This window comes from Buteo buteo, chromosome 16 (genome assembly GCF_964188355.1).
Source record: "Buteo buteo chromosome 16, bButBut1.hap1.1, whole genome shotgun sequence".
NCBI classification, from domain to species: domain Eukaryota; kingdom Metazoa; phylum Chordata; class Aves; order Accipitriformes; family Accipitridae; genus Buteo; species Buteo buteo.
In genome coordinates this window covers 18,376,081-18,386,199 of record NC_134186.1, presented here as the reverse complement: position 1 = coordinate 18,386,199, position 10,119 = coordinate 18,376,081, and the positions used below count along the sequence as shown (strand labels likewise).

General features: G+C 48.6%; 1 protein-coding gene across 1 annotated transcript in view; it reads left to right on the top strand.

Annotated features, from left to right (window-relative positions):
* Positions 1-3,295: 3,295 nt before the first annotated feature.
* DENND2B (DENN domain containing 2B) overlaps positions 3,296-10,119 on the top strand; it is a 182,297-nt gene continuing 175,473 nt past the window's right edge. Inside the window, exon 1 of the mRNA XM_075048035.1 lies at positions 3,296-3,404. The gene's annotated coding sequence lies outside the window, so the exon portion shown is untranslated. The remainder of the gene's footprint in view (positions 3,405-10,119) is intronic.

The window sequence follows — 10,119 nt, the reverse complement described above, 5'->3', positions numbered from 1 at the left end:
CCGTCACAGTGCGCACGCGCCCCCGCACCGCCCACTCCCCCGCCATCACCCTCCCGCTACCGTCAGGGGGCGCCACCGCCCCGCCCGTGCTGCGCTGCCCCGCCCCGCCCCGCCCCGCCCCGCCCCCTCCCGGTGGCGGCGGGGCAGAGCTCGCCGGGCGCCCGGTGCCGCCGACGGGTCGGGGATCTCTGTTTTCCCCTCACGCCACCAGCCCTGCCGGGCCCGCGCCATGCCCTGCCCTGCCCTGAGGTAAAGGCGCCGCCCCGGGCGGGGGAGGGGCGTCCGGACAGGCTTCCCGTGAGCTTCCCTCAGCGGCGCCGCTCCCGGCGGCGGCGGGTCTGTGAGGCGACCGGGTGGTGCCCCGCGGCTGTCCCCGCCGGGCGACAGCGGACGAGAGCCGAGAGAGGCTGGAGGGTGCCGGCGAGCCGGTGCTGGCGCGCCCGGGGGGCTTCACCTCATGGTCTCTCTGGTGGAAAGTGGTACTCCCTGGTTTGTTTGGGTTTTTTAAACTTATGAGGTACAAAATAATAATTACAGTGTGTACTGATGGTTGGCTGAGTGAAACAGGTATTGGTAAGAGGGCAGAGCGCCTGCAAACTGCCGCTGCGTCTGCTCTCCAAAAGAAAGCCCTTTCGCTTTGGTTGGTAAAAAGAAAGCACAAAGTGGTTTGGCCCACTGCGAGGAAGATTTGCGGAATGAGCAAATCTGCTCCCTGGAAGCTGCTTCTGGCCCAGGAGGGTTTTCCAGCAGGGCAGCGCATACGCATGAGGCCTTTGTCAGCCCCACAGCCTCACTGGAGCTACCAAACGGGCTTGGAAAGAGACTGCGGCTACATGTAAATTAGAGCCACTCCGTGGCTTTGCTGACCTCGCTTGCACTGAGGTGACAGTAGGAAGGGCAAAATAAGCACAGAAACTTTCTTTAAGTGCAGTATGGCCAAGGTTAACAAGTAGGCCCTGATTTTTCAAGTCCTTCATTCTTGTTTGTGGAGCTTTGCTAGCTGTAATCTGTTTGGCAAGCAAGAAAAATAGTCCTCTCCTAGTTTACATTTTATTATCATCTTCCAGTTGCTTAACCAGAGCAGCAGCCAACTCCTGTAATAAACAAGCCCTTCACGGGCTGCTTGTTCATTAAAACACATTGAAAGCCCCAATTTACTGTTCAAATATAACTTAACTTTAGGTTGGGTCTCTTGTACTCAAAGGAAAATTTAGGCAGTTGCTGGGGTGCTTGAGGTCTGGGGGACTGAATGCAACCTAAGTGGGGGAGAAAAGTAGTATTCGATAAAAAAGCAGTGTTAGCATGTTTCAGATGTTTGTTTGATGTCCTGGAGAAGCAGCCAGAATAGACTGCTTCCTGCTTAACTTGAGCATCCATCTTTGAGCATCATTCCTTCTTATCATTGGTCTCCTGGAGAGGTGGATGTGTTTGCTATCTTGCTGCACTTGTGAAATATACTTGAAAAGGCCCTCCTACGTCGTTTTCATAACAGGGAAAGAAAATTGTATTCATTTGATATTTCTGCCAGGTACTTGTAGCAGTAGCTTGTTGTTCAGGAGGTAAATTATTCCTTGTGTGTTGAAATTTAAACTGCCACCATTTTTTGATGTTCGGTGACACAGTGCTCCTTTTGCAGCTGAGTAAATACATCTGTCCCAAGAAGGCTGACAGCTGAAATAGCTTTTGCTTTGAAACGCACATTCATATCAGAATCCAGATGAGAGTTACCCTTATTTCCTGTACATTCACTCTTTTGAAATATAATGGAGGTTTGTGAGATTGCTGGACATTTACACCAGATTTCCTTGTCATGTGGGATAATGGATCAGGGTATCTCAAGACAATATATCTTATTTTGTTGATGAGGTGGTGAAAGCCGAGAATAGTTTATCCTGAGTACTCGGCTCTGGGTTCAGAGAAGTATCCTTGTGCAGGAAAGCTCATAAGCAGTTGCCTAACGCTGAGCACCATTTCGGTTCCATTTCAGTCAATGAAAAGAAAGTAAGCATGTGCTTAAAGTTCAAGAAATGCGTAGTACTGGAATTTGTATTTCCAGTTGCAGAATACACGTGTCGCTCTTCTCGCTATTTTCCTTCTCTTCCTATTATCATTTCGTTAATATATTGTGAAGTGACTTGTTTTATAAATGCTTACATAATACTTCAAGACTTAGGTGCAGTCTTTGTATTTGGCAGTACTCATGGTTCTGCTAAGAGCTAGTATCCTGCCTCTTTTGTATGGTTTTTATATCAAACGACTTGTGCGGGTTCCTCATCGGTTACGCCGGCAGAAGCACGGGGACAGGCGTGCCAGGGAGCTGGCCCCTGCGATGCTGTTCGTGGCCTGCGTGGAGTATGCCCGCTTTGTCGCTTGCGCCACGCAGAGACCTTCCTCGCCCTCTGGTACCCGCGTCGCCCTGCGCCCTGGCGTGCGGAGGGGCCCTGGCCGCGGCGTGCCTCCGAGGGGGGCACCGGGGGCTCCACTCCCCCGGGAGCAGAGCGTGACAAAACTGCTGTCGGTAGCTGGTCCCGGTAGGCTGGATTTGAACCGAGGGAGCCGGAATGCAGTTCGGAGGCACGCCGCTGCCTCCCTCTCCCCCACTCTTTCGCCACAGGTACTGTTGCTCCGAAGCTACCCCGGGGAGCTTGGAAAGCGCGGCCGCCCCGCGTCCCGCCGGCCCGGGCGCTCGCCCATCCCCGGCGCTCTGATTGAAACCATCTGCTCGGCGCCCGAGCGCAGGAAGCGCGCCGCTCGCTCTCCTCCTTCCTTCCTTTCTTCCCCGCAAGCGGCTCGGCGCGGAGAGGAGCCCAGCCCTCGTAGTTTTTTAAATAAAAAAAATCAGCGGTGTCGCTCCTCCGGGGTAGAGGGAGGAGAAAGATTGTCAGACGGGGGGCTCAGTTCTCCCCTCCTCCTCCTCCTCTGCCCGTCGCATCTCCCCGCGGACCGGCCGGTCCTGCCCGGCCCCGGCGGGCTGCTTCCCTCCCTTCCTCCCTCCTTCCCTCCCGCCTGGCCAGGACCTGGGTCTGGGGCCGTTTGGGGGGGCGGCGCCCACCCCTCCGCGGGGCCGGGGCCGAGCGCTGCCGGCGGGAGCGGTGGCTCGGCCGCCCGGGGCTGCCCGGCCGCGGCGGGGCTGCAGCCCGGGCCGGGCTGCGCTGGGGGAGCAGGTTTCTTTGTTGGCTGCCGGGTGACTGGTTCCCATTAATCTCCCGCACTGGCCGTGGCCGTCTCCACTTCCTGCCTTTGCATACTTCTCTCTCCCTCGATCTCAGTCCCTTCCCTCCCCCTTCCCTGCCCCCTTTCTTTCTCTCCCTCTTCCCAGCTTCTCCAAAAAAGCTACAACCGCCCGGGCTGCGGGACGGGGACTGCAGGCGTCCGGCGGAGGGAGCGCATCCCTGCGCGGCTCGGTAAGGGCCGGGGAGCCGCGCTGCCGGGTCGGTGGTCGCCTCTGGGGACCCGGGCAGGGGAGCGGGGCTGGGGCGGGGGAGGGGGAGAAACGATCGATCGTGCCCCGGCTCGCCGTCCCTGCGAGCCGGCCGCCTACCGGGAGCGGGGCGGGCCGGGGATGCGGGGGCTCCCCGGGCCCTGAGGCTCCCCGGACCGCGGAGCCCCCGCGGCAACGGAGCCGGCGGTGGCCGTGCCGGTGCGGGCCGGCCCCGCGATCCTTGCGGGGGTCCCTGCCCTGCCCGGGGGGAGCGCGGATGGGCGCGGGGTCCTTGCGCACGGGCGGAGCGGGGAGTCGGTGCTCCCGCGCTGGTGCGCCCCGTGCCACCGCCGTGCCTTGCGGGACGTTTCTTCTCGCGTGGGTGGCGAGGGCAGAGGCACCCCGGAGGGACAGAGCCCAGGAGACCACCTCGGTTAACTACAACCGAGCTGCAGAGCTATCCCGCCGTGTGTGGGGCTCTGATCTGGAGAGGGATGGGGAGCTGTAGCACTTCTTTTCCCTTCCACTGCCCACTCGCGTCGTCTATCCAGCCGGCTGTAATGTTTGCATGCGTGTTGAAAAGAGTAGAGGAGCCACCTGGACTCCGGCGGAAGACTTTAGGATCCCAAGACGCATTTAGCTGAAGAGCTAAGGGAGCTGCTTCAGCAGTTCACTTGGTGGGAAAATCAGATGTACTGCTCTTGGCTTGGTACCAAGCGTTTGCTTTACTAAGGAGCAGTGGGTCACCGCAATCAAAGAGTAGCGGCTACATATGAGAGAGCCTTCTTATGTTTGCTTCAGTTTTATCACTGACATGTACTTTGAATTTTAGTAGTCAAGCTAAATGAAGCCGGATGCATAGTATTACTGCATGGAGTATGTCAATAGTAGTGTTTTCTACACCCTTGTTTTACTGTTGCACTGACTTTGGGGAATAGGTTTTCTTTAATTTTTTGTTCTGAGTAGTAAGTCTTTAACTTCAGCCAGATATTGAATAATCCAGTAAAAGCCACCGGTAGTGGTCAAAACTTGTGGAAGATAAAGGATGAAACTGTTCATTGTAGTCTGATTTCTGATGGTGCAGGGTAGGATGAATTGAAGTGAGGATGATTTGCCTTTAAGACTTGATAATGTTTTGTTTATACATGATTAATAGATAATCAGTAGATGAAAATATTCCATATAGTGGAAGGGTAAGTTAACAGAGCAAAGGTAGGAGTAGCTTGCATTTAAGGTGAGATTTGAGAAAATCATGCATGTTTTAGGAACCTCAAAATTTAACTTTCATTTTGATGATCAGGTTATGCAGGTGACATAGTGGAAATCTGTTACCGTGTTGATGGGTGAGTAAGATTTATGGCTTTGACCATTTGTTTCCCTCTTGCTTCAACATTAGTTATTTAAAGGAAAACTGCAACACATTTAAGCAATTATGATTACTTTATCAAGTTACCTAAGAATATAGCCGAGCACCTTTTAAAGCTAGCTACAGTCTATACATTGTTAAGAGCAACTAGACTGACAGGGATCTGCCATCTTGCTTCTGGAGTGGAACCACTTTCCTCTGAGAGTATGGAGGGGTGAGGAGCAGGGCTCCTTGGGAAGGGGTGATAGGGTGGGCGGTGCTGGGCCTCACTGGGGCACGGAGAGTGTCCTGCTCCTAAAAGTATATAGCATGTGTTCTTTCATGTGCAGAAATAAGAGAGTCCTGGCTGGCCTGGCTTTCTTTTGCTCCCTTCAGGGTGCTAAACTCCACCAGCCAGCTTGCTCAGTGTAGTCACTGCCCTTCCTGGTGCTGCGGAGGAGAGGTGCCTTCTGTCCTCTCCTACCCCTACAGTGCATTCATGCTGTGGCTGCCAGAATTTGCTCCAAGGAGCTCAGGACCAAGCATTGCTGTTTCCCTTTAAGCAAGTGACTTTTAACATATACTGTAGCTCTTTAAGGAGTGTGTGACCCCTTATTATTGGTGACCCTGTAAACCATTGTGTAATCTGTTGACTGTAATGTACCACGCCAATTTATTCTTGGTTGGGAAGTCTTGCCAAGGACTTGATGGAATAGCAGGATTTTATCCACTTTATTGTTTTCATTGTGTTTCATAAACATCTAAGACCCTCTGGGAAGAATCACTGGGGTGGCTGGGCCTCCTTTTTTTAATTGCTGGTTAAATAGATGTTGCCAGCTTAAAAAAAATAAAGTGGTATGCAAGATCTCAGAATGCCTGGAACTGTTAGGCACTCATGTTTAGGAAGCAGGACTATTTTTAGTGTGGGGGCATTTAAAGAAAAGATACTAGCCCCTTGTGAAGAGGTCACTGTGAAGTGTGCTGAAGAGCCTGCTTTTAACTGGAGAGCAAACCCAAGTTTCCCACAGTTGAGTAAAGCTAAAGAACCAGATTTGTACTTTCCCACTTAACTAAAGAGGGAGAGGATGGACTTTTTGTTAGTTTACAGTAGTGGGAGTGAGGAGGCCCAAATTCTTATCATTAAAAAAAAAATAAATAAAAAATCCTGGTCTTGGTGAGATGCTTGCCTTTCTGATTTCTTCCAGTGAGTGTCTGCAATGGAGACGTAGGACTGAAAGGCATTTAACACTTACTGAGAAGAGCTGGGAACTGGCAGCTGAGAATACAGTGTATCCCTTGGGATCTGTGTGCGGGGGAGGTCACAGCTTTCTTGAGTGGATCCCTGACTGCCGTCCTTACCTATAGCTAAAAAAACTGGCGTTAAACTTAAAAAAACCCCAAAGCCATGGGTGTTCAGAACTCAAGGTGATTTGGTATCCTAAATCAATTCTGAATATGGGACTGAGGTTGCTAAATAAATTACTTTGCATCCAGAGAAGACTTTCCTCAACTCATCTGCCTGGAAGGTAGAAGTACTTGCTTTTGATGGCTTAAGAGAATGTGGTTTAGGTCAAAGTTACACTGGTGCGAGATCCATCATGTCATCTATGGGGTCTTGAGTAATCTAGATATGGTTAATGTAACCTAGACTCTTGCCGGGCAGAGGACCAACATTTGGACTGATCACACTTTCAAAATATACCAAATGATAGCTGAGTCAAGTTGAGTTTTGGCATAAACTTCATTGATGTCTTGTTTAACATAAGTTCAGTTTAGATTACAAGTTACTCCCCCCCCCCCCCCCCCCCAATGCTGAGTGCCATGTGTGTTAGTTTTGTCTCTATGCTGTAAAGTGTGTGCAACTGTTGCTTTTCAGACTTTTTGGTCTGCAGTTGGGATTTAGTTGGCAGTACAGATAGAGGCAAGTTTGGGGAACCAAATCCAAATATTTACATTCCCAATTTGGCCTACTCCTTGTGCTTGTAAACACTCACAGTCATATTTAACTTTGGTGAGGTTATATGAGGCTTTGCCAAGCCTTGGAGAGTCACATCCTACAAGATCTGAAATTCCCCTTTTTGGGAATAGTTTTGGATATGTTTTTCAGGTGTATGTACATCAGCTGAGAGTGAGTACTGGTCACTCTTACCCCTAATCCAACTGCAAATTCTTTTCCTGTATCTTGCTTCTTTTTCATGTAGAAATGCCTTATGCTGGTGAGATGTGTCTAGTTAAATGTCATGGAAGAGAAGTCCTGCCCACCTATGAGGTGCTGCACAGACTCTGGAAATCCTGGTCTCCTGTGCTGCTCTAGAGCTCTGCCTTGGTAGAGAGGGGCCATGGTGAAGATCCTCCTCCCTTTGTAGCTACCATTTTTCTGGTCCTTGCTGTTTGGGTGTGCAGAAATAAAATTTGAGGACTGATTTGAACAATGGGGATGCTTGCTCATGGAGTTTCAGATTTAAGTCCTCTTTTCATTCATACAGGCTTTGAACAGCTGTCAGATTTTGTTAAAAACTTTTTATTCACTAGGGACTGAGCCTGAAAGATTTATTCTGCATTAGGAGTTGAACTTTCTGAAGTCTACCTTACTACAAACTGTAGCAATAGGGACCAGCTAGTACATTAACAATTTATGGCCAAACCACCCTTCTGTTTGGGTATGCCTTTCTATTTGGGTCTGTTGCTGTTAACCAGAGTTTGAAATTAGATACGATAGTTTAGTTGCAGAGAACTGGAGACGATAGATAGAGGTGATTGAGTTAAAATGAGTTACAATAAGAATTCTTACTCATTAGTTGAGGTCTGTAACTTTGTATTCTTAGCCAACCTAGTCTGGAAGAAGACTGCATTAGCTTAGTCCACAGTGAACATGTTTAGAGTAACCTAATTTGTTCTCTATCTGGTGCGTATACCCAGAGAGAACTGTTTAGGTAAATGAATGCTACAATTCATATAGCCAGTGCTTTTGATACGTTCTGCTGTAAGCTTCTGACCTTGGAGATGTGTTTGTTAGGTTGAGAAACATAGGACAAGTGTAGATGTTCATTTTTAATGCCACCTTTCACCATTCTTTGAAGATAAGTTTGTTTGTGCTGTATCTGTACGATGAAAACCTGTCAGCTGCTGCAGTGTAGCTGAGACTTCAGTGAATTTGTGCAAATGGAGAAGTCCTTAAGGACACACTGAAAGCACAGTGACTTTCTGTCAGAAATGCAGCCTGTGTGTGTTCACACACAGAGGAATGGGATGTTATATCAGTTTAAGTGTATATGTCTCCTAATTTCTCATTAAAATGAAGATGTAAAAATGATTTATGAACATTTAGTGTTAGCACTGGTGCCAACACAGGAAACCAGGTCTTTGAGTTGAAACATTTAACATTGTTCCCTAACTCCCACGTTATTAAAAGCAGTAGTTGTGTGAAGTTTTAGTACTATTATTCATTTCATCATTTTGACAGGGTTGTCACACTGAATTACTGGTTTGCATTTTTTCCCCTTAAGAAAAAAGATTAGTTGTCTTCATGGGACATCCAGTCACAATCACAGGGGACAGATGCTAACCGGCTAGCATTGTGCAAAGCGCCCTGCTCAGCCTGCTATTCCAAGTACTAGGGCAGAGATCAAAGTACTTTAGGAGAGCTGCCCCGGAAGATCTTGCAACCCTTCTTTAGGGAGGAGCAGATGTTCCAGACACAGACTCTGTTCATTGTTCTGAGAAGTCCTTCAAGTCAGGAGATGGATCTGTCTCTTGACATTTTTGCTTTCAACATTGTTAACTTCTTTGAGGGAGTGCAAATAGTTTTTGCAAGACAGGGTGGAATGAATGAGGAGCTCTAATGATTTTGATCATTTGTCCTGGTGGAAACTCTTATCACTCAAGGTCACTGGAAAGGGCCTGAAGTCATGTTTCTTTCTGCATGGGCACAGTGTGCTAAAGAAAAATGGGGCATATTGACTTGCTGTTTGTGAAAGTGCTTCTCATTTTTGCTACAGGATTATAATGATTGGAGTTTCCAGTTTGCCTCATCTCTTAATCCCAGCTCTAGGCTGACAAGATTCTATTAGCCAGTGTTGTTCAAATGAGGTTTATTAACCAGGAGTATTGTTTTGAAGATATGGCAGATCAGCAAAGTGCAGAAGTGCACCAAATCTCCTGTGTGATGGCAGACTCTTATTATTTCCACTGTTAAGTTGCAAATTGGGCAGCAGTTCCACACCACAGCTTGTGTTTTACTGCCTGCTATATCCCTGCTATATTGTTAACTTTAGTCTTTTAGCAGAACATCCCCCATGCCACTCAAACTGTGTAAAAAATGGCTGACTTGAAAGGGCGGTGAGATCGGAGTAGGAAAGAACAGAAAGGGATCAGAAAGAAAAGGCCTAAAATCATCTGAACTTCCCTATAGGCCTTTTGTAAATTTACTTAACAATCTCCAAAATTGTTAAAATAGCATTCAGTACTTGTCAGTACAGTTCATGCACCTTTAGGTTTGTATGCATATTTCTCTGTTGGTGTTATGGATGTATCCATCACCATTTCTCCTGTGGAAACAAGTAAATATCCTGAATTATTCAACTGTAATGCAAGGAAAACCAAGGGCAAGCACTAGGAGATCATGCTGTCTCCTTCTTGGCACCTGTCTTATCTGAAAGCCCATGTGACAGTCGTGGGCGTTCCTGACCTTTAATGGCACAACCTTGATTGTCTGTTTCTGGTATTAACAAACCTCAGGATATCTTCTAAGCCTCCCTCCCTGCTTTCACAGGAGTTGTGCTTCAGCTCTGCCCTCATCAGTGCCAGGGGTTGGTGCTGAGGGTTTTCCTGCTGATTGGCTCAGTGCTTTATTATCTTCTGAACCAACATCTTGAACAGGACTCTTGGAGGCTTTTGCTGTTGTAGTTGCAAAGCAGCCAGCAGAGGAACTGGTCTTTCTCTCCAGAGATGTCCTTGGGCCTGGGAAGTAAAGGGGGATATTGCCAGGTGGCAGAGCTATCTTCTCATCCTTCCAAGGTGAGTTGGGGATAATCTTCATTGGCCTGCCCTGCTTTTCCTATGGCTACGTAACTTGGATAACACAGGTAACTCCCTAGAAAAATTAAATTCAAAAGAATCAAGGGCCCTCAGACTCTTGCCATTTTATATGCAAGTAAAGCTTCAACTAAACCCCTCTGCTTTGGGGAAACTCGCCTGTTAGTTCCCAGGAAAACATCTGTCATTCTTTTCTCTTTGGCTTTTCTTAGTGTGTTTCTTTTCTTTCTCTTTTTAGCCCTTGAGCCTCCCTCAAAGCACTCTGAGCCCAGCAGCTGGGCTTTAATGAACTGTATGTGTCATACCCTGTAGTTGTGCT